Below are 24,213 nucleotides of genomic sequence, written 5' to 3'. Positions count from 1 at the left end.
TTCACTATTTTAAAGCCAAACAGTCATGATTGAGCCGTTTTAATGATTCAGCAGCTGCCATTAATCAAAAGTATGGCCGAGGAGGAAGCAGGACACCGTTTATCAGATCAGTGCATTCAATGGTTATGGCTCCTTTGGTATTTCACGCCACCTGCTCAAAGGAGGACTGCAGAGCAACAGAGGGGTCAAATCCATTTACAGCACAGCCAGATTTGTACCAGAGGCCCACTCCTAAATGTAAATGTGGTTGGTGACCATTTATGGGCTCCTCCACGCATAGCTAACAGAGAGATTGTGTAATGAGACACCATATATACTGAAAAAACCGATGTAGTGGGATTGATGAGTGTTTGATGAATGATAGTTTTGTTGTTGCCTTTAACTTCTGGAGACTGTAAATACTATGAGACCTGCAGCTTCTGGTCTTGATTTTCAACTAATACAAGCTTCTTTTGCTGTCACCTGCTCACTTTCCACTTCTCTTTCTTGTTCCAGGCTGTGCCTGCTGGCATTTATTTGATGTGTTGTGAATGTTTAATATCAAAGGGGCTGTCATCCCACCTCTGTATTATAATTTAGTGGTTCATTAAAATTGCTTGCAGATTGCTGTTATTTAACATCAGGGAGCTGTCATCATGTCTGTGTATTAAACAATAGTGCTACAGACCTTCTAACTAGTTGCAGTTGGCCATCACAGGGTCCTATGTATCTGCTGGTGTAATTAGTCTTCTCCATCATCACCTTTACCTTAAACTGTGAGTAGTTGGTAGTTGAAAGCCTTGTAGTTTGGGGGTCTTCACCCATGTATGGGGATAATCATAGTAGGAGTGGTTATCTGGCTTAAATGTGCAGCATATCTCCATTTATCCATCATCTTATCCAACCATAACTGTTGAATTTGTAATGTTCCTGAGCATCACTAATTTACAACCTAGGTGAGTTTCTTGGTGTGATAACAGGAACATAAGGAAAAATCAAGCTGGTAGTCCCGGTTTTAGGATCCAGGGGAAAATATCTGTATATATGTGTTTTATGTGTTCTGCTCTCGCATTATTATTTTCTATGTTTTAGAATTCATATGCAGGTAATTTCTGTATAGGGTTAAAACCTACATCACTCAGACTTCATCATTATGATGTTTTTGAGTTTGTATCTAAGTACCATCTTCCTAGCCTCACTCAAACACTAGTACATCCCTATGATGGCTTCCCACATAGCCTGAGTTGTCATGTTGCAAGAGAGGTGTGGTATGATATGATCCTTGACTCCTTCAAGAATAATTCCTTTGGCCTTTAAGTATTTCTTATTATGTTAAGCCAGTTGTTGAGGGTTTGTTCGTTAGGCTAGTGGACTATCCACAAACTCCCAAACTCCTTGTTCCTCGAACACTACACCAATCTCTACCTCCAAGAACAAAAATTTGAGGCCCCATCAAGGTGTTCCTCAAATATCAGCCCCAAATATGCCATATTGCAATTCGATCTACTCAGAAAACCTAGTGCAAAGTTGCTTGGAGAAAACTTTTGTGCAAATCTCTCTCTAGAACACCTTAGTGCAAGTGCTCACTAATAAATGACACCTTATTTTGTCTTTAAACCTTCTCTTAAGGAATTAAGCATGCTTTTGGGTCTTCAATCAAAGGTTGAGCTCTGATACCATGTTAGATTTTAATACCTATTAGTTAATTTATTGAATTTTTTGAAGTGAAAGAAACTGAAATTGAACTTTCAAATACATTCACTAAATATATTGGGTATTCTAACTGAAAAGTAGTAGCGGAAATAAACTCTAAAGACATAAGAACGCTAACACATAAACATGTAAATTTACCCAATAAACCCCAACTACAAAAAATTTGCAAAGCGGGAGCGTTATTTTATTTTCTTCTGCAAATGATCTTTCAAAAAATTACAAGGAAGAGGGGAAACTTCCCTATATTCTCAGCAACCACTACAACCCTTTGTGCCTTCTTCACTTGCACACGTCCCTCTCTCTATCTACGTGGTTGTGCAAATCCATACAAATTTGTACGACTTGTTGCGCAGCCCCTACGTAGACATACTCAGCCTCCTGCTGGGAAATGGTGGACTAGAAATATGAAGGCCAAAGTGTCCTCGTTTCTCTACTCCTCTATGTTGGAAGTGAAGCCCTAGCTATGAACTTGCTAACTACAATTTTTTGAAGAGAACACGCATACTTTTATGATGCCTTTTTGAAATGACTCCATCAATTGCCTTATATCTCCTTTTAATAATTCAAATTAGGCCCCACAAAGCAGTCACAAGGATGTGAATACTTTAACATATTATGTTGGCATCAACTTATAAATTAAAAATAGAAAAAATATTTTTTTCCTAAGCCAACACATAGGAAAAAAATAAATCAACTAAATTAGAAATGTGTGGGTCTCCCTGCTTTGTGGGTCTCCCTGCTAAGTTTAATGCACCTCTAAACTTGGTTGAACTCTTCCTTCTCTAACTCTATTCAACATCATTCATATAACAAATTTGTTTTCAAACAAAAGACTTGCAAAGCACATGCCCATGGGAAAAAAAGATCTTAAAAAGGAAAAATATGCAAACCCATAAGCCTAAGGGATGGCAGGTATTTACCCTCGCCTTTCGGAAGAAGAAAAAGAGACTGTGGAGAACACTCCAAATATGAATGCACATGCGCAACATGGTAACCAAGTATACGAAGGTGGTGGATCAGTCAAGAACCATGACCCACGCCTAGAAGGGTACTGAATAAGTAGAGATACAAGCATTAGAGCACCAGAAAGAGGAAACACACAATGAAAAGGGACTGGGGGTGTAAAGAGAACTCATGCCTCTGAGAGCTTGGACTCAAACTTTTGGGTACAGGATCCCCCAAGGCAAGCTTTGGGGCTTAGAGCCCAAGTGTTGACTAATTATAATGTAAAGACTCCACGATGTGTGGGCGCGGAGCGCGAACATGGTAAATGAGTCAGATGGTTGTCCACCCTCATTTTTGTAGTGTAATGTCGGTTTGAGAGATCTACCCATGGTCCGCACCCTTGAGAGATATACCTGAAGCGGACTATTGTCGAAAGGGCCAGTAGTACAGGGATTTTTTTGGCTAAATAACTCTAAACCTGGGTCAGACCCCATCAAGCCAACAAATAGTTATGTTGTCGGGACCAGAATCTGCATAAAGATGTCTGATGTCGTATCATTGGAATCCAACTAAGAAAAAAATTTAAGGTTGGTTGGACAGGGGAATTCACGATTTCACGGCGTAGGAGAACAGGAACCCGCAACTATCAAAGGAAGAGTGGTTAGACTGCTACCTGTACATGGAGATCCATGAAATTTTCTTCGCATCTTTCCCTACTAAGTTGTACGAGTGGATCGCGAAGATAGCAAATAGCCAAGGAAGGTGGAAGCTCAACAATCCTATTGTGTGGACCCCAGAGTTGGTGCGCAGATTAGAAGTACCGAAGGATAAGATCGCACTCGTTGTTGATCACTGGCTCGATCGAATTATAGGAGGATTCATTACTGAGTTCGTGGTAGATACTTCAGTCAGTTATAACGAGGCAAAGCGACGCTTTCTCAAAGGACCGTGAGGTAAGTACGTAAAGTCTATGAATACTTGGCTTAAAATGTTATTATGTGAAAAGAGGGTTATGTAATTACCTTGATTTCTGGAGCTACGCGAAGTGGAAAAACCTACAGAAACAAAGGAAGTAAGGGACCCGAGAATAGCCCTTTGATTTCACCTCCATGAAGGGATGAGGAGGAGCTTGCGAAGGTCTCACCAAGGAGTGCGATCAATTTGATAAGACAAAGGATTCTGCACATACCACCCCCACCCACACCACTACCAGCTTCACTGCCTGCACCCCCACCTTCGCCCGTACCACCTCCACCACCACCACGAGTCAATATGGCAAGCACGCTAAAGTTGTCAGTGTTCAAGGGAGTAGGAAATGAAGATCTGAACCAGTTTTGGTTCGTGATAAAAGTCGTCTGGGAAGCACAGGGAGTTATAGATGACAATATAAAGAAAGAAACGCTGGTCAGTGGTCTACAGGATCGCACATTGACCTGATATATTAAGCATTCAATTAACAATCTGAATGCGGGGATCGCGGATATCCAAATTATGCTGAACAGATAATTTAGCAGGCCGAAGTCAGAGGTGCAGTCGATCATTGGGTTCAAGTAGATCACAATGTTACCAGGCGAGACCCCTTGGGAATTGGATCAGAGACTGAAGTGCACGATTCGCGAAGCTAATATGACTTTGACGAATGGACAGCACCGCGAATGGTTTGTAGCATCGCTAACGCCACATTTGAGGAACACATTGTCACAACAGAGGTTAACGACTCAAGCAGAGGCCTTGGATATCACGATGAGGCTACATGAGACCCTGATACAGGATCCTAACTTGGGAGTTCAGCAAACAGTTGAAAAACTTATGCCTTGAGATGTAGAGTCTGAAACAGGACAGGACAGCCCGACCAGAAGTGCGCAAAGAGGTATGGTGTGTTAAATGTAAGGTTCAGGGTCATGACAAGGACCACTGCCCAGTGTTCATGAATTACCTCGTGAGAGGAGGACCGATGTCATTAAGACCAGAGGCACAAGTAGGACCTAGCGCGGCACCTGCTTTGTGGTGCGTGATTTATCAAAAAAGAAGAAAGTGTGATACTGACAACTACCATTTGTTACAGAAGTACACACATAATTCGCAACAGTTGTTCTGTAAATTTTGTGGATCGGTTGGACACGATGAGTGCACCTGTAGAAGCTAAGAGCTAATGATGGATAGGACTCCCACCTACAGAGTTCAGGCCGAAATGTGGCCCCTTGACCAGAACGCAGAAGTGGCGCGAATCAGATTTCAGGGGCGCAGACGAGGCCGAGGTGGAGGAGGACCTGGAAGGGGTCGCAGACAGCTGATATATTACAATTGTGGAGGACCAGGACATTATGCCTGTGATTGTACGAATCCAACACGTCCATCATGTATATATTGTACCTTGTTTTATCACGAGACGGAGGATTTTCCTACGCTGATAGCTAGGTTGCGTGGCAAGGGAGCGCTCTAACCTCCCCTGACTCAGAACCTACAGATGATGAGGTTTGAGCTGCCTAAGGAAGACCCAAATGTGAACATTATGCTCCGAAGTGGAATTATGATAGGAGATTATAAAGGCAACCAGCCTGAATATAGTACTTGGGTTCGCAAGGCTCCGATGAAAGAACCAGAATTTGATTTGGAGCGCACTAAGGAAACCTTCATGGAAGCTAGGAAGAGCTTCATTGATGCCTCCACTTCAGGAATCAAAGATAGATCAGAGTCGGAAATGGACCCATCTATGCTTATGACATTCCTAGAAACATGCATGAAGCTACTGTGCAACACTAAGGCTGTAAAGGGATTGCATGAACTCATTAATATATGCGTTGGGACGGCACCAGGAGAACCCCGCATAGTCCAGAAGATTGGAAAGCATGTGACGAGGACGGGAAGAGAAATGAGGTTGACCACGCAGATTGGAGAATATGAGATGGACCAAGTAATTTTGAACCTACGGTCGGACGCGAACGTTTTGCCGAAGCAAACATGGGAGCGCATGGGAAGGCCTACGCTGCAATGGTCTCCTATCCAACTGCGAATGGCAAACCAGCAAAAGATAATACCTATCAGGAGATTGCAGGGAATCATCATGGATATTGAAGGGGCAAGCGCGCTAGCAGACTTTGAAGTGATAGAGATTGTTGATGACAGCAATCCCTACCCCACGCTCTTAGGAATCGATTGGGCCACTGACATGAACGAGGTGATAAATATAAAGAAGCGCAAGATGATTTTTGAGAAAAAGTCTTTGTGCGTAGTCGTACCTTTGGACCCTGCAGAAGGATCGCGCTACACTGAGCCAGTGTGTGACTATGAAAGCGACGACGACTTAGACTGCATCTACAAGATAACCGTGTGAGATCAAGACTAGGTAAATCCCACCACGTATGGACGAATCTCATGGGAGCACGAAAGCTCCTGTACATCAGATTCGGATGAAGAAATAGAGCGATGGCAGAACCGGTTACACAAGGTAACCATGCTGAACTATAAAATGATGACAAGATCACTGCGCTACATATTAGGAGAAGTAAGGTATATGCCTACATATGATGGGTTAAGTGAGGTAGATGTTTTCTTGAACAGATTTGAAAGGGAGGTGCCATAACAGCAATGTTTCGCGGCTTTGAAGTGGGTACTGTGTGCTACACCCGCGAGGTGGTGGGGTACGCGCCAAGGAAGATTTGAGGACCTTGAGGACATCTTGATAGAAGAGGACGAGGACGAAGACATGGAGAAGGAAACTGAGGGCGTGGACCCTCTAACCAGGCTACCCACGTATGTTCCTCCGCGGAAGGGGAAGGCGAAGGTGCCCAAGGATATCGATGAGAGTAAAAGCTCTCTACAGACTCCGCTGCTACCCGACGAGATCATTTTCGAAGGAGCGCGCCTGGGATGGGTGCCGAGTTTGAAGTTCAAAGATTGGGATCTCTCCGACCACGAGAAGTTCCCTCACTTGGCGACTATGCAGCTCATGAAGCCAAAGAAACACACCGTGGTGGGAGTCATAGAGTTGGAGCTGCGCAAGCGGTTGCACGGTGTCAAAAAGGCAGGGTTGTTGAACCTGCTCTGGGTGTCGCATTAACATCGCGCCCCAGTAACTATCTTCATCATCAAGCAGTTGCTCTGCATGGTGCATGGTGGGTGTTTTTGGCTGGAGGAGCCCATCCCCATCACGGACCACCTAATCCATAGAATTACCCATCAGACATTTTGAAGGGTAAAAGCAGTGATCTGGCCATTGCAGAGGCCATGAAAAATAAATACAAGATGGAGAAGAAAAAAGGGGGTTATGCAATCTCCAGTATCAACAACAAGGCAGTCAGAATTGCGACTCAGATATTGATAGGTAAGGTCATGCAGAAGTGTCGTGCGGATGAGGTGCCCGCGCCGGTGGTTGCACTTGCTGAGCAATCTGCAAAGGGGGTCCAATTTAACTGGTAATTCTTGTGCAAGGAGTTCCTGCAGAATTTCCGTGAAGCACAAGAACAAGGGAAAACCTTCCACTTTGCATGGCTTCTGCTATCCATAGTGCTAGTGGTTGGGGAATTGCTTGAGGACAGCTAGTTCCCCACAATTGCAAGGGATCTCCCGGAAGCCGCGAAGTACGCTTCGCTGTGGGCTACTAAAGATGTGCATCACATCCGCGATAGTAAAATATTATGGGTATTTATGGAGATGAACATCATGATGGGGATTAACCGCAAGCCGCAGTTATCACCCACTTCTTACAAAAGCCTACAAATTTTCATAGAGTTTAAAGAAGACTTTCATCACATCTACCTCAGGGCACGCAAGGACCCTGCAAAGAAGTGGAAGGAACTACCATATATGGCCATATATGATGTGATCTTTGACACACTTGAGACATGGTCACCGGAATGGCGTGCTCCAGACATCTCCTTGGTGGAAAAGCCTGTTGCGCAGAAAAAGAAGGAGGAGTCAAAATTTTGCATGGCACCGTTGGCAGAAAAGAGAAGGAAAGAAGCAGTAGCAGCAAAGGCGCAGGAGGCGCAGGATGCTGCGAAGATAGGAGCAGAATAGCAAAAGGCCAAAGCAGAAGCACAGAAGGCAACAGAAACAGAGCGCGAGGGTCAGAATTTGCCTTCGCCTGAGCAGGAGCAAGAGATGGAAACAAAGATAGAGGAGGGCAGTGTGGACCCATAGACAGCGTCGACACTATTGAAGTGCCAGTGCCCGAGAGAGAAGATGGGGTCGTGCAAGAAGGTAAAAGCATCTAAGATGTCTATCGACCTAATCACCCTTACCAAGGGGGATCTGCATGATATAGGAGAGACGGTGCGCGACATCACCATAAAGGCCCTCCAGAACTTTGCAGAGGAGAATTAGATTGTGTTGGGGGCCCTCCGAGCACAGATTCAGGAGTTGTAGATGTGCACTCCTCAGGCTAGTACTCTCTTGACCAACCTCGCAATAAGAACAGCCGCAGTCGAGGAAATGTTGCGTGCTCGTACGACCAACACAAGAGTGTTGCCAGAAGGGGCACTGGTTATAGAAAATGAGGTCGACAAGCCTATGGTCAGTGCGTTGAAGGGAATAGGGATTAACATGGTTGTGCTTCCTTGGGAGACGCTCTACGTTCTGCAGGATGGGATTACTGCAGAATTGTGGGCTAGGGAGAGCCGCGCGCTGCACGTGTTGAGTGAACAGAGGATCAACATGGATCAGTTGAGCTTGTAGCGCGACGAGGTCATGTCTTAGAACAGGGAGATGGTACAGGTAATTGAAGAAGCCTACCAGATGGTCCCTGAGCTGGCCATCCCAATAGAAGCGGACATCCAAAGGTTAGCAGCATGGGTGCACGAGGCACAAGAAGAAATGGCCAAGGTTCAACTGGAGCTAAACCTCCAGATAGCAGAGTTGCGGTTGAAGGCGCAACCTTCAACTCCTCCAGAGTTAAGGGAACATCACACCAGCACCATTACATCGGGGATGGAGGAGATCAGCGGCGCAGTAAAGGACTGCACTAAAATGTTGGAAGAATCATTCAAGGTCCTCACCACTCTGCAGGAAGACCCGAACATATAGCACTTAGAAACAAAGGCATGTGAGCTATAGAAACAGTATGACAACGTCAAAGGGACCGCGCAAATGGTGGCCCTTACATAGAGGCTCACACGGATGCAACAGGCCAAAGCGTTTAAGGAGCACGTAGACGCAGTGCGACATAGGGAAGCGGTTTTGAAGGAGCGCGTTGAGTGTTGGATCGATGAGACCTTCATTATCACAACAACGATTGAAGGCAAGATCATGCAGATGCAGGGGATGTAGGAGCAGACAGGGAAGCAGTTTAGATACCGCGATCTCCGAACAGCGCGTCCAGGAGATACAGCAGGAAGCCGCTCAGTGCGCTATCGACCTGGTAGCAGTCCGAGCAGAGTTGGGAGGTCTCCAGGTGAAGATCTCTGCACCGACAGAGTGACTTGAGGGTGAGTCACAATCTTTCTGTTGGGGGCCTGTTGGGCACGGGATCCCCTAAGGCAAGTTTTGGGGCTTAAAGCCCAAGTTTTGACTAAGTCCAATGGAAAGACTCTATGATGTGTGGGCATGGAACGCGAAGATGGTAAATGAGTCAGAGGGTTGTCCGCCCTTGTTTTTGTAATGTAATGTCAGTTTGGGAGATCTACCCAAGTTGAAAAGAGACAAGAATCAATGAAATAGATGAATCACAATGAATTGAGTCAGATCTAAGTATAGGGTGAGTCGTTGGGTCGTAGAGTAGGAGAAGGCTCTGTAGCTGAGTGCACAGAGGCCTAGTAGTCTGCAGCTAAGTGCACAGGGCAGGTTGAGTCTGTAACCGATTAAAGTATTAATAAAGAGAAGTTTTACATTCTTTTTGTGTATCGTTTCCTGTTTTATGCATTGAAGTATATTGGATATGAATTGCAAGTTTACAGTTTATTTTTTGTGTGAACTTATGCGAATATGTTAAATAAGTGAATATAAGATAAAGTATCTATTCACGCGAAGATAACTAACTGTTATAAGAATACAAGTAAGATCTGCAATGTAACTGGGGGAAATAGCGTAGATCACTGCTCTAGCAGCGCAAAACCTTCACAGACCCTGGTTAGGGTTGCACGAAGGTGAATATAATAGGGCGTGAAGGCGTTGCAGGTCAGGAAAGTGCTTGAAGTAACCTGCGCGAAGGTATTCACAGTTGGACTAAATTTACCCCTTAGACATCTCAAGGGTGCGGAAACTTGGTTCCAGCATCCCCCCATACTGCTTCGGGTGAGACAGTCCACGCTCCACAGACTGTTGTCGAAAGGGCCAGTCGTACAAGGATTTGTTTGGCTAAATAACTCCGAACCTAGGTCAGGCCCCGCCAACACAAACAAAGAAGTCCCTTTGCAGGCAGTTGGAAATGAATTGGAAATGGTAAAATTTGATCCCCAAACATGAGGTTTGGCAAAAGGATCAGAAAAATAAAAGCAAAAAAGGAGAAGTTAAGTGATTTTTATCACACTTAACTTCAGCATAATTTATGTAATTTTATAGTTTTATTTTTATTTATCATCATCCAAAAGGAAGATATGAGCAAATGCTTACAGTATCTACAAAATGAAGTTTTGTTCCTTGTTTCAAGTTGAATAAATTATGATTTTTTCCTCATAAAATAAAAATAAATATAAATATAAATAAATAAAGTAAAATAAACAAATAAAAAATAAAAAAATTAATAATAATATAAAAAAAATTATAAACATTATAAAATAATAATTAAAAATAATAATAAAATAAAATTATAAAAAAAATTAAAATTAAAATTAAAAATTAAAAAAATAAAATAAAAAATTTATCAAAAATTTGTTTGATTTTTTGCAATGAAAAAGAAAATTTATATTGGTAACTAGAGAAGGTCATTTTGTTTTTAGAAACAAAATGGATATAATCTGAGTTCAATCTTTTTCTTATATTCCAAAGAAAAAAAATTGAGCAAGAAAAAAAAACTTATAAAGTTTTAACTCAAATCTATAAATCCTCAAGACATTGTGATCTTCTAGAATATATTGATCTCCATAATTTATTTGTGTACGTAAATGTAAGAGAGAGTTACACTTTTAGAACATTCTTGGAGGAGGGTCATTAAGAAACAAATTTTATGCAATAGTCATAACTTGATCTCTAAAATCTTGATAACCATTCTTCTTGCCATAATCCTTCACAACCTGAGTCCACTCAATAACCACCTGAAATTTTCCTTTTCCTTGTTGACCAACTTTTTATAAATTTAAATGTTGAAAATGAACTAACTAATGACAAATGAAAAGATATATCAAGTGTGAGTGATATCTAAAATTTTCCGCTCTTCAAAATGTTCTAAATGTTTTGGTTGTTGTCAAAAAGAAAACCAACATAATTAAACTTAATTGATTGGGTTATTATAAGAATAAACCTTAGAACAATTTCATCCGTGATTTTCATTACCAAAGAGTAAAAAAATAATAGATATAACCTTAACGTACTGATTATTTGAACAATTATGAACTTAGGGAAAATTTTAGTTCTAGCAAATTGATACCAGTTGGTACCACCTTTGACAAAAATATGTATTTTTATTCCTCGTATTGAGTTTTATAATGTCTTATACACTGATAATTACTTAAAATGATTTAAATATTTTTCAAATTATTATCCATTATTCCATATTTAATAAATTACACAAAATACATCAACAACATAATATTTATGACAATTGGATCATGAAGAGACAACCACATAAAGAACACAAGATTTTACCATGGGAAAACCCACAGGGAGGAAAAACCCAGCAACCTTTCCTTAGAGAAATCATCAACTTCAACAGAGATACATCATTCAAATACAAGGTCAAATAGACCAATAGTTTAGCTAGGTCAAACTTGTACCAACCCTTTTATTCAAGTCAAACAGCCTACCCTAGAAACTCGTTCTATTCTTCTTAGCTAGGGCATAATTTCATTATCCTTCTTCATCCATAGAACTTTGTCCTACACCTCTCGTGGTACTTATTTTGGTACAAATTCATCTTGCACTTATACTGGTATAGATTCATCCTGCACTTCTTCGATCCTCCAATATAGAATGCTACCACATAGAATTTTTCCTTCAACCCAAAAATTTATCCACTATTTTGCCTCCTTCACACAGCTTGCCCCAAGCCAGACCTTTGCTTGCTTGCCTCAGACCAGACCTTCGCTTTCCTCAGATAGATCAAGATTTTTGTTTGATAGGTGGTCGAATTGCCTCATATATATAGTCATCTTGAAGGGCGAATAGGTTCCTTTATCTTACTGAGTCCACTTGACTAGCATGGCCAACTTGGCCTCTTTTGGAGCCACTAAAGTCAACTTTAAAAAAAGTATATATATATTCTTTTTCAAAGGACATGAAAAGCATGCCTTTTTACATTTTTATTTTGACAAAGATAGCATGAAGAACATGCTTTATAGAATACATAAATTGTTACAATATTAATTATGAAGACCAACCATAGCAACAAAATTCAACACTCCCTCTTATCTAGGGACGTATTCATAATGACTATCCATATGTTCTCACATTAGCATATTCCTCTAATAAAAGTTTATAACAAATCCAAGTACCATAATCGCATCAACAATTGTGGCACATGGTAAAACCAATTACCATAATCGAGTCAACAATGGTTACACATGGTAAGTCGATAGCATCAACCATTTACCATAATTCAGGTTAGCACTTCAAACCTATGGTATATTCTCACCATAATTCAGACCAATGCTTCAATCATATGGTAAATAAATTGCATAAATTAATCACCATCATTCGGTTCAGTACTTTAGTCCTATGGCATGTGCTCACCATAATTCGGATCAGTAATTTAGACACATGGTATATCATTTAGCATACAACTAGTCACCATAATTTGGGTCGGTACCTGACACATGGCATCCTGACTAGTCTTGGTTCACCATCAAAGTACTTGACACTGGGATAGTCTCCCTAATTCAAGTCAAAGTACTTGACACAGGGAGAATGTCAGTCCATGATTTTGTCTCATCAACACTTCCTCTCAATGAGAAAGGCATGCTCAACAAATCCAATCTTGTCCCTGAAGTACATATATGGACTTCACCGAGGGACAGAGGATTTTCCAACAAACTGTTATATTGTAGAATAATATTGAAGCCACTCTTCTTCTTTCTATGTTACGACCTGTCATCATGGTCGTCACCTACACCTAATCAAGACAATCCTGCAAGTAGCCTTTGAATCCAATATGCTTCTTAACTTGTCAATCTAGTTGCAATATACTCAGCCACTGCAATACTGAGTGAGAAAAATGAATACTTGTGCTCATTCAAGAAATACTAACAGAGCCAAAATGAACTCTTCCTGTCTCCAGCACTCTCTTCCCAATCTAAATCTACATTTGTACTTCACTGTTGATACAAATCTCAAAACATGCTATGACCAATTGTATCATGTTAGTAATCCAACCCGTGTGAGCAACATGCTTAGGCTCATAAAATAGATCATCTTTCTTTCACTAGGTCCATCATTACATATGTTTTCTTATTACCCTAATTGGGTTCTCCCTCTCACACTAAAACATATCATCTTGTGGTATTTCAGGTTGCTCCCTCTGTTACTACTTCCTTCCAGCATATCAGTTATCTAGCCTAACAATGTTAATTGCATTCCATCATCTTGGGCTTAGAGGTCAACTCCCTATGAAGCTAAAACAAATCTATCTAATTTCTCCCTCTGTTGCAGATGCAATTGCTACAGTTGCACCCTCTGACACGATTCCTTCAGCTTTCATCCCACGAATATCAATCCCATTCTGTTTTTTTGTGATCATACAAATCCTTCTTCAAACATGAGACTTCTTCTCAAGTACTTCAAATTTTTGGGGTATTTCTATCTACATTTATTTAATTACGATTTTTGCATCCACTTGGTGCAATTTTCAACACAAAAATAATAGTTCTAACAGAGGTGTTCCTCTCAACTAGGAGGAAATGTCTTGTCATGATTTTTTCCCTATTTCTAGGAGAACCTTATGTTCAACTCTTTCTTTGTACGTTTCTATGTTGCCATTTGTTGCATGTTATATCTCAACTTTTCTATGATACAATCAAGGCATACTTCAAACGTGTTGAGCTACTAGCTCCCTCTAAGCTCGGATTTCATCTATCTCTCAGTGCAAACCACTATTCTGGAAAAGTCCTCTTGTTGCACGCTTTGCTTCATTCTTCCATTTGTTACCAAAGCCATGGAAGCTTCTACTATGTAATTGCAATCCTCACTAGGAGGCCATGGAAGAACAATTATAACCAGGAAAAGAATACAAAGACAAGGGACTAACTAATAGTAAAACAATAATAATAATCAAGAGAGAAAGATGTAATATACTTATCTTTTGAGAATTATAGGGAATTTCAATTTCCTTTTAATCTTAGTCTTCTTGCATCCATCTTGAAACTTTATCATCATTGTCGACATCATCATCATTCTTTCTTTGCATGAGCTAGGGTTTATTCATTCAGTGGAAACATTAATCTAGGTTCATATCTAGGGTTTTTTCAATAAACCCTATGGCTTTCTTATCCAAACCTTTTTTGTTGGCTATGGTTTTCAAACCCCATATTTCCAATAAGTTCATATTCAAAAACCAAATAGTATAGCATCATCAATATCTTTCCCTTGGAAACTTAACCTTCACTTTAATAACGAGTAGCCTCATTATTCCGGGTTGAGCATCTCAACTCTCAAATACCCATAGTAGTATGAAATCATTACCTTTAGAAGCTTAGGTCTTGGCAACAACATATTCATCCAATAATTTCAAGCCAACAAGTTTATGTGACATAATACTATTGGATCTGTAAAGATATATTCGACCGTTAACCTTGAAGAGGGACTTAGCCTCTTTTCCTTTATCAAAGTATTCTTTCTTCAATATGGTGTTCGTGACAGTGCTACTTTCAAGATTGAGCCTCCATAGTACCATTCTTCAAAATATCAATTAATAAAAGGATTATAACATATCTTGCTTCTAAATAAAGAGCACAGGTTCCCTTATGTGGCCAAGGTTTTCTTTGAGCCACAATCAGATTTGTAATGTCGTCATTTCTTCTTTCCATATTGAGATAACTCTTAGACAATATTTCCATGATGAGTGTGTAGGGTCAAGGGACTCCTTTAGCATTCATATTTATCCTTAAATATTTCTTCTTACAGTCCCAAGATTAATTCATGATACACTCAGATTTAAATTTACATTATTGAACTCGAGATCAATAGTTCCAAGGAGAAAATTTTGGCACAAGTCTTACTACAGACTATTATCTAGACCTATACCTTGTCCTCATTGACGGGCAAGGACTTCAAGCCTGTTTTCAAAAGAGAAATTTAGTGGTAATACGTACCTTCTAGCTTTTGCAGACTCATAAATCAGTGCTTCTTTTGCTAGTGTATCCTCAGAGACATTCTGAGGCTTCCATTTGGTTACTTCCTCCAAAGTGACATAGATGATAGACATGAATTAGAAATTGACCATCTCTTAAGAGATTTTATGCTTCTCAGGATTTTCGATATTAGAACCACTGTAACAATAAGAAATAAATCTTAGATCAAGTGCATTTGATGCAGGAGCATTTGAGCACTCTTAATCAAATTCGGAATCCAAAGCTATGGAGGAGGAGACATGGACAATCATGTAAACCGGGAGAAAATTTCTATTTAAAACAAGCTAATTTGATGGAATTGATAAGTCTCTAGAAGGCTTAATTAATGTAATTATTTGCCATGTATGCATAACGAGAGATTAAGGATATGATTGAATGATTGTGGGAGGAAATTGTGGATCTTAGATGATCCACGCCTTTTCTAATTTCTTATATAAAGAAATCATGTGTGTGTGAGAGTGAGATATAGAGAGACAGAAGAAAAAAAACTGTGAAAACAGAGTGTTGGATACAATGTAGTCGAAGGAGAACTTGTGCCAAGGCTGAAATGCCTTAGATTGTAACTATTTTGTATAATATAAAAGTGTGCTTTGTGTTGAAATTGTGCATCTATGTGGTGTTTCATAAATAGTCTGAATATTTCGTGTTGTAGGTTTGATCGACCATCGATCGTTGTAAGTATCGATGGCAATCCAAGGTTAAGCGAGTTATTGTTGTATGGTGTGTCGTGTGAACAAGATGGCAGATCAGAACTGTGCTTTAAAACGAATTCCATAAAACCATAGGTGGGTACGCCCAACCTAACATAGGGTCCAAAACCAAAATTTTCTGGGGCACTACCCCGGACCCCATAAAGTGGGGTTACGGATGCCCTTCAAACCCCCTATTAACTACGTGGAAAGAATATAACACAACCCAAAATTCTCCCACTTGTTGTTTTCTTTCCATAGGGGACCACAAGAGAGCTTAGTCATTTTCCCAACCCTGAAATGCCCATTGTCTCTCTACACCAAGAGAACTTCTCAGAGCTCACAGGATTTTGTCAATGCATCTGCAGTATTCTTCAAAGTGTCCACCTTTACCAGCAACACCTTTTTTTCTTCTATCATATCCCTCACAAAGTGATACTGAACATCAATGTGCTTTGTCTTTGAATGATATGCAGGGTCCTTTGCCAAGAAAATTGCACTTTGGTTGTCACATCTATCCTTGTAGCTTCCTGTACTAACCCCATACTTGAACACAATCTCTGCAACCAAATTGCTTCCTTGCTTGCATGAGTGGCTGCCATGTATTCTACCTCTGTAATTGATAGTTCTACTACATATTGTTTCTTACTCATCCAACTGACTGCACCTCCAAATAGGTTAAACACATACCCACTTGTAGATCTTCTCTGATCTAGATCTCTAGCCCAGTCTGCATCAACAAAGCCACAAATATCCAACACTTTGTTCAATCCTAGTCTTCCTTGGTAGCACACACCATAATCACTAGTGCCATGCAAATACCTGAAAACCCGCTTCACTGTTGTCCAATGCTCCTTTCCTGGTTTTGACATAAACCTGCTCAATACTCCCACTGCATGTGAAATGTCTGGTCTAGTACAGACCATTGCATACATCAGGCTACCGACTGCACTTGCATATGGAACACGGGACATGTCCTCTTCCTCTTCTTGTGTCTTGGGACATTGTTCAGCAGATAACCTCACACCTACAGGAATAGGAACCTTCACCGGTTTACTATCCTGCATATTAAACCTTTGCAGTATTGTCTCGACATACTTCCTCTGGTTTAACCAGAGCTTCCTCTTTGCCCGATCTCTTTTAATTTCCATGCCAAAAATATAGTTTGCAGCACCAAGATCTTTCATGTCGAATTTGGAGGAAAATTGGGTCTTCAAATCCTGGATAACTTCTTTGTCATTTCCAACCAGCAACATACCATCCACATACAAGACCAGATAGATAACACAATCACCAATTAATTTAAAATACACACAGTGATCTATTTTTCTTTTGATGAAGCCAAGTCCCTGTATAAATGTATCAAATTTCTAATACCACATCCTTGGTGACTGTTTTAACCCATACAAATACTTCTTTAACTTGCATACCAATTCTTTCTTACACTTCACTGCAAAGCCTTCAGGTTGCTTGTTATGAAACCAGCTCACAAAAAGATAGAAAAGATAGTTGAACGCCTTAGAATTCAACCTCTTCGAGGGGGCAACTTCCTTTACATTACAAAAATGAACAATTCTTCGATGATTCAAATGACAAAACCTCCTTTCTATATATAGGAGTCTAAGGAGTCACAATATAACCCATCCAACCTAACAATAATAATATAAAGCCACAAAAATAACAATAGAGGGATTCTAAAGGGCACAGTAATAAAAATATAGGGACAATAGGGGCGCAACAATATTAATAAGGGATACAACTACAATAGTAATGGGGTAATCACTAGTATTATAGGGACCTAACATGCCCCTCTCCTTCAAAAAAGTGTTGTCCTCAACGCTTGAGTAGTTCTGGATGCTTCTGTATAAAATTCTCATCCTCCCATGTGGAATCTTCAGCAAATAAGTTTTTCCACTTGATGAGATACTTCGAAATTGATCGATTTCGTAGTTGTCGAGTTCTTGTTTCTATGACTGCTTCCGTGTCCAATATAATTTTTCCTTCCTCTTCAAGTTCTGGCAATATTGTTTGAACTGGGAGCTTGTCGCCTATAACCTTCTTTAAACATGATACATGGAAAATTGGGTGCACTCGAGACGCTACAGGAAGCTCTAATTTGCATTCCATAGTACCAATCTTTTGCAACACCTTGTACGGACCATAATACTTTGGTGATAATTTATTATCCTTCTTAGCTTGCTTGAGGGACATTTGTTTATATGGTTGTAGCCGTAGGAATACTCAATCACCTACATTAAAACTTCTTTCCCTGCAATGTTGATCTACCTGTTGTTTCATTCTATTTTGTGCCAACACGAGGTTATCCTTTAAGAGTTGGAGGACTTGTTGTTGATGTTCGATGTGATGTTCCACTGCTTGAACTTTATAATTTTCTCTTAAATATGATGTGATGGATGGTGGCTGATATCCATAAAGTGCCATAAATGGGGTCATTTTTGTTGTTGTATGGAAGGAAGTGTTATACCACCATTCAGCCAGAGGCAACCATTTGACCCATTGTGTCTGTTTATCAGATACAGAGCAATGAAGATATCCTTCCAAACATTTGTTTACTATCTTAGTTTGCCCATCAGATTGAGGATGATAAGATGAGCTATGAGCTAACTGAGTACCAAGAAAAGAAAATAATTTTGTCCAAAAATTTCCAGTGAAAATGGGATCTCTGTCACTTAAAATAATCTTTGGGTTTCCATGTAGCTTTTGAATTGTTTCCATAAATGTAGTAGAAACTGTACTGGCTTTAAATGGATGTGATAATGCACAAAAGTGTGCATACTTGGTAAGTCTGTCAACTACCACCATGATGACACTCTTTCCCTCGGACTTGGGTAAACCTGTGATAAAATCCATTGAAACCTCCTCCCAACGTTGGCTTGGAATGGATAAAGGTTTTAATAGACCTAGGGTCTTAATTGTTTCAACTTTATTTGTTGTCAAACCAAACATTCTGTCACAAACTTTTGAATATCCGATTTAAGGCCATCCCAAAAAAATTCCTTCTTAACCCTGTGGTAAGTTTTTAAAAATCCTGAGTGCCCTCCTAAGGGAGAAGTGTGCAATTCCATAAGAATCTTTTGTTTGAGTTGCAAATTATTACAAAGGTATAAGTGATCTTTGTACCATAACGAATCATTTTGCTAGCTAAATGTATTAGATGTACTGGAATCTTGTTGTTACTTTCGAATAAGTGACCACACTTCTTCATCATTCTTCCATTCCTCCCTTGCTTCGTTTATCCAATCTGGTTGTATAATAGAAATGGCGCACAACAATGCTTCCACATCCTCATCCTTTCTTGAGAGTGCATCTGCCACTACATTTTGCTTCCCATTTTTGTAGATGATTTCAAAGTCATAACCCAACATCTTTGTGACCCACTTTTGTTGCTCTTCAGAGGATAATCTTTGTTCCAAAAAGTATTTAAGGCTATCATGATCTGTTTTTACCTTGAAGTGTCTTCCCATTAGGTAGGGTCGCCATTTCTTAAGTGCATGTAGTATTGCCAACATTTCTTTCTCATAAATAGCTTTGTGTAAAAACTTTCCCTTGATTGGACGACTTTCAAAAGCAATGGGTCTTTCATCTTGCATTAAAACAGCACCAATTCCATTTCTTGAAGCATCACATTCCACAATAAAGGTTTTTGTGAAGTCCAGTGTAGCTAATACCGGTGCTTGGCACATTGCCTCTTTAAGATGTTCGAAGGCCTTTGTTGCTTCTAGAGTCCATGAAAATTCATCTTTCTTCAATAATGTTGTTAGAGGTGCTCCTATTCTCCCGTAATTCTTAACAAACTTGCAATAATACCCTGTCAACTCGAGAAATCATCGCAGATGCTTTATGGATGTGGGGATTTTCCATTCCTTAATGGCTTTAATTTTGCTAGGGTCTACCTTAACTCCTTCATGAGATACAATATGACCCAAATATTCCACCTCTTGTACTCCAAAGAAACATTTGGATCTTTTTGCATATAATTGTTTCTCCTCCAATAGTTGTAGCACCCTGTCAACATGTTCAACATGATCCTTCCAAGACTTTCTCTAGATTAGTACATCATCAAAAAATACTAACACAAATTTTCTAAGGAAGGGTTTGAAAATGGAATTCATCAAACCTTGAAATGTAGAAGGTGCATTGGTAAGGCCAAAAGGCATGACCAAAAATTCATAATGACCCTCATGAGTTCTAAATGTTGTTTTCAGAATGTCTTTAGTCTTCATTCTGATTTGATGATATCTTGAACGAAGATCCAACTTGGTGAAGTAAATTGATCCATGCAATTCATCCAGTAATTCATCAATGACAGGAATGGGAAACTTATCTTTAATACTGAGCTTTTTGAGCTCCCTATAATCCGGACACATGCGCCATGATCCATCCTTCTTGTGCAACAATACTACTGGAGCAGAGAAAGAACTTTGACTAGGTTGAATTATACCAGCCTCTAGCATTTTTGCAACCATACGTTCAATTTCACTCTTTTGGGCATAGGGATATCTGTACGGCCTGATGTTTGGAGGAACACTTCCTGGAATCAGATGAATAGCATGATCATCATCACGAATAGGTGGGAGACCTTTGGGAGTCACAAATACCTTGGAATGATTGTCCAAAACTTTTTGGAGATCTGGAGAAATAGATGATTCAGATGTGGAAACATCTAGCGAACATAATTGTGCAATTACACCTCTTTGTTCCTTTTTTAGAAGCTTTGTCATACCGTTAGAGCTAATTATCTTTCCCAATTTCCCTACAATACCCCTTAATTAAACTTCCTTTCCTTCCGCAAAAAATTTCATGAAAAGTTCTTGAAAATTAAAAGCTATTGTACCCAAGGACTATAGCCATTGGACTCCTAGTACAACATCAACACCTCCCATTGGAATGGAAAGCATTGGGCTCATCAATACATATTCTCCCATGGATAGCTTGATATTATGGCACTTTCTAGAGCAATTTATCATTCCTCCATTTGCAACCATCACTTGACACTCTGGGGCTGGATATAGGAAGCAATTCAATTCTTTTTCTACCTTACAATGAATAAAATCATGGGTACTTCCTGAATCAATCAACACTATTACCTTTTTCTTCTTGATTTGTCCTTCTATCTTGATGGTTTGAGGAGTGGTAATTCCAGCCAATGCATTACAAGATATGGTCAGATTCATTTCTTCTTTATCTAGGCTTTGTTCCTGGAGTATATCCTCTTCTTTTGACCTTTCTTGCTCCTTTTCTTCTTTCTCTTCACAATTTATGTAGAATAATTTCTTCTCAGCACACTTATGACCTTTAGTGTATTTGCTATCACAACTATAACAAAGCCCTTTTGCTCTTTTTCTTCCAATTGTTGTGGTTTCAACCTTATAGGTTGTGGAAGGCTAGGGGTAACAATACTTCCATCTTTATAGTTGTGACTGGTATGCTTCCTGGTTGCCATAATTTTGTTTCCATTTTTCTTGCTAACCTGAATGCCTTCTATAATGAATCAGGTTCCCAAAGGCGAACATCATGTTGGATATTATCCTTTAAAGTCCCTATGAACACATCAATCCTATGCTCCTATGGAATATTTTTTACTCTTATGTTCAATTTTTGGAACTCCTCAATGTGCTCCATTATTGAACCCTTTTGTTTGAGACTTATCAATTGGCTAAAAAAAGTGTTGCTTTTTGTGTCCTCATAATGTGCTATCAATTCTTCCGTAAAAATTGCCCAAGTGATAATTTGTTTACGAGAGCAAAACCATTGCTACCATACAAACTAATTTGGTTCCAAATATAAAGTTGCAATGCGTACCTTTTGTGTGTTTTGCACATTATTGAGATCGAAAAATTGCTCCATCTATAATATCCATGTTGCGGGGTCCTTGCCATCAAACTTCCTCATATCGATTTTTGGAATATGGTGGGTCTTCGATCCAATGTTAGAGTCTATGGAATCATGATTAACATTTCTTTTGTTTTCATCATGAGTTTCCTTTACTACCCTTTCACCATTAGTGACCATTTCTTGTAGCAACTTATTCATATTTATCTTCAATTCTTCCATGTCTGTCTTCAAATCGTCCATCTTAGCTTCCATGTCATTCATCTTAGCTTCCAAGCCCTTTATCTTAGATTCCACGCCATTTATCTTAGCTTATGTTAGCTTTTGTGAGAATGACATTTGTTTCACTTGGTCTTGTAATTTTGATATATCATGTAGCATTTCTTCCTCTTCTTCATGAGTCATGCTAATGCTTTCAGGTTGTTTACTAGGTGTTTTCATTTTCTTTCCTCAGGGCATCAGTTACCGATAATAATGCTCTACTATGCCTTTTGAATTCTTCAAAATAAGTTTTCAAACCAAGCTTAAGAAAAAATTTAAAAAAATCTACACACCTTTTTTCACTTTGAAGGAGCTTGATATTGCCTCTGATGTATCTCTGTAATTTCGGATCATCCAGTTCTGAAATTGTGACCTGCAGTAGCCCTCTGTGTCCTCTTTCCAATGCCACCAGTCTGATCCAAATTGGATTCTCCAAGGAAGAGTTATGCCAAATCTCCCACAGTGACCTGATTATATACTATTCCAGTAGAGCGAACTTGTACGCCATGCCATGTGTCTCTGTTTTGACCTTTGGCTCTAAAAATATATATACAAGAAACTACAACCCATCCTCTTTCTGTAGCTTCTTATGAAACTTCAATCCGATGCTCAAAGAGAAAGTTATGAAGATTTTCCCTAGGTCACCTGTTTGGAATGTAATTTAGGAGTTTGCAAAAAGACCAACTTCCTCAGATCATATCTCCGCAAATATAGCGTGAAAAGCTCTGAAATTCGGATCCGAGGTTCAGTGTGATTTCTTCTCAAATAGGTTTTTTTTTCGCTTCTGAAACGTCACAGAAAAAAAAGTTATAGCGAAAATGCCACGTGACCTATTTGGAGCAGTGAAACCCTAGAATCCAAAGCTCTGATACCAAATGTTATGAAACCAGCTCACAAAAAGATAGAAAAGATAGTTGAACGCCTTAGAATTCAACGTCTTCGAAGGGGAAACCTCATTTACATTACACAAATGAACAATTCTTCAATGATTCAAATGACAAAACCTCCTTTCTATATATAGGAGTCTAAGGAGTCACAATATAACCCAGCCGACCTAACAATAATAATATAAAGCCACAAAAATAACAATAGAGGGATTCTAAGGGGCACAGTAATAAAAATATGGCGACAATAGGGGCGCAACAATATTAATAAGGGATACAACTACAACAGTAATGGGGTAATCACTAGTATTATAGGGACCTAACATTGCTTCATGTAGATTTCCTCTTCCAGATACCCCTTCAAGAAATGTTGTCTTCACATCCATCTGTTCTACCTCAAAATCAAAAGCAACGGGAACAAATAAAAGTAATCTAATAGAATTTACCTTGGCAAAGGAGAAAAAATATCACCAAAATCAATTCCCGGCACCTGGGAATAACCTTTTGCTACCAACCGAGCTTTGTATTTCTCCACTTTTCCTTTTGCATTTGTCTTCTTTTTGAACACCCATTTGCTGCCAATGGGTTTCCTTCCAGCCAGCAACTCCACCAGATCCCAAGCCTCATTTTTGTGCAAAGATGCCATTTCATCAACCATGGCCTCTTTCCAGAATTTTCCATCCTCTGAATCCACCACTTCCTTCACAGTTCTGGGATCATCATTAGTAACAGACAAAGCAAAATTTGAACAGAAAGCAGATGGACTATACCTTTCTAGCTACCTTCTTTCTCGAACTGATCTTCTCACAGCTGGAGTTTGTGGCTCTTCATCTTCTGATTCCTCCTCTACTGTAGAGTCTGATTCTTCCTCCTTTATCTCAAACTCTATCTTCTCAGGTTCCCTTGGTTGGACTTCATGTTTAATAACATCTTTCACCTCTTTGAACACCACATCTTGGCTGTACACAACCTTCCTTATTACTGGGTTCCAAAGCTTATAACCCTTTAAACCATCCTTATACCCAATAAAGATGCACTTTTTAGATTTACTATCCAACTTGGTTTGTTTCTCCTTTGGAACATGTACATATGCATCACATCCAAATACCCTTAGATGTGAAAGAGAAGGTTTCTTACCAGTCCATAACTCTTGTGGAGTCCTATCCTCCAACGCTGATGAAGGTGACCTGTTGACCAGGTAACATGCAGTATCAACCGCCTCTGCCCAGAATTCTTGTCCTAACTCGGCACCACTGAGCATGCTTCTTGCCCTTTCCATCAACGTCTTGTTCATTCTTTCTGCAACTCCATTTTGTTGAGGTGTATATGGAGTATTCTTCTGTCGTGTTATACCACACTTCTTATAGAATTTTTCAAATTCCTTGCTACAAAGCTCTCCACCATTATCTGTCCTCAGTACCTTTATCTTCTTCTCTGTTTGATTTTCCACGAGAG

The sequence above is a fragment of the Pinus tabuliformis genome, chromosome 5_2 (genome assembly GCF_031772625.1).
Source record: "Pinus tabuliformis cultivar Carrire ecotype Pingquan chromosome 5_2, CPIR1, whole genome shotgun sequence".
In the NCBI taxonomy this organism is placed as follows: Eukaryota; Viridiplantae; Streptophyta; class Pinopsida; order Pinales; family Pinaceae; genus Pinus; species Pinus tabuliformis.
This window is presented reverse-complemented; position numbering follows the sequence as displayed.